Source organism: Calidris pugnax, unplaced genomic scaffold (genome assembly GCF_001431845.1).
Source record: "Calidris pugnax isolate Ruff unplaced genomic scaffold, ASM143184v1 scaffold358, whole genome shotgun sequence".
Classification (NCBI taxonomy): domain Eukaryota; kingdom Metazoa; phylum Chordata; class Aves; order Charadriiformes; family Scolopacidae; genus Calidris; species Calidris pugnax.
This window is the reverse complement of record NW_015091091.1, coordinates 141,517-143,000: the sequence shown is the minus strand read 5'-3', so window position 1 is coordinate 143,000 and position 1,484 is coordinate 141,517.

Genomic DNA, 1,484 nt, shown 5'->3' with positions numbered 1-1,484 from the left:
CCTCCCCGTAATTGCCTCTTTGCACCGACATCTGCTTTTCCTCCAGCCCCGGCTCTGGGGCAGAGCAGCTGGTTCCCGTCTGCGGGGTCTGGGTTAACCCCCTCACCCCCGGGCGGCCCCCCCCCCCCCCCCCCCTTCCCTCTGCTTCAGCCTGCGAGCAGCGGCTCCTAAAAGCCCCCCGGGGTGGGCGATGATGCTGGATGGGGTGCGTACCCGAGGAGCTCCGGGGATGAGTGGTGACTCCCCGCCCGGACAGACGGCACCGCCCGGACAGACAGCGCTGAGCACACGGCATGGCCCGGGATGGGGCTACCGAAAGTCCCGGTACCCCGATACAGCTGGAGCTGAGGGGGCTCCCACAACCCCAGCAGGAGCGACGGCCGGAAAAAGGGAGAAAAAAAAGAAAAAAAACAAATCAACAGCCAAACCTGCACCTATTCTTACTTTTTTCCACCACCGTCAGGACTGGCAAGAGAAAGGATGGGAAAATGGGGGTTCGCTGCTTGAAGTGTGTGGAGCGTTGTGGTAAGAGCAGATTGGCTCACAAGGGAAATCTACATGTTGAAAGATTTGAGAGAGAGACGTTGAGTCTGGAAGATTTTTGGCACATAAAAAAAAAAAGCACAACCAAAGTGGTTTTCTGACAAATCGTCCTTGTTGAGAGCCTCCCTTCCCTGCGTAGTTCAGTTGAGGCTACAAACATCACCGTGCTGTGCAAATGCACTTAGCCCCCTCACAATCAGTAGGATTAATCCCGTGTTCCCAGTTAAACACGTATTTAAAGGGTTTGCCGAGTTGAGGCCAGACTGCCAGCAAGATTGCAAAATTAAACCTTTGTCACTTCACGAAACTCGCCTGTTGGTTTTGCTGGGCTGCAGCTCCCCTTTGAAATCCCGATGAGCCACGCATTAACAGAAACGGCAGCCAGGAATGGTGGCCCTTGCATGCTGCTGCCTGGGACAATTTTTAATCTGGATTACAAGTAGATTTTCCCCCTCCTTTGTTTTCTAAATCAGGGTTGTTTTTTTTCACTGTTGTTTTGAGCCCAAGTCAGTTCCCTTGGGCTTGTAGTTCGCACAGCAGCCACCCCCAACATGAGACAGCTCTGTTTGCAAAATCAAAGCATCAGACTAGGTATTATGGTCCGTTTTGTCGCCAGAGTTATAGCTGAGCTGGCTAAAGTCAAGTCACCTCAACGACCTAACTCTAAAGGTTATCCCTCCTGCTAATTTAGCTGTTAATTGAGAGGGATACCTTTTGTGTGGTCCTGTACAGACTACAGGTGTGGCTTTCCTCACACTGGGCACAGCAGGGCTGGCTGCTGCAGGTCTAAGGAATACCTCTGAGCCACTGAAGAAAGTAAGTTTCTGGTTCCCAGCAGAAGCCCATAATCTGTTGTTTGGCTGTCACTTGAGGGACGGGGGGCATCCCCTCCGCCAGCCTGTTCCGCTCATTACGGGCTCTCCCACCCTTCTCACCTCATC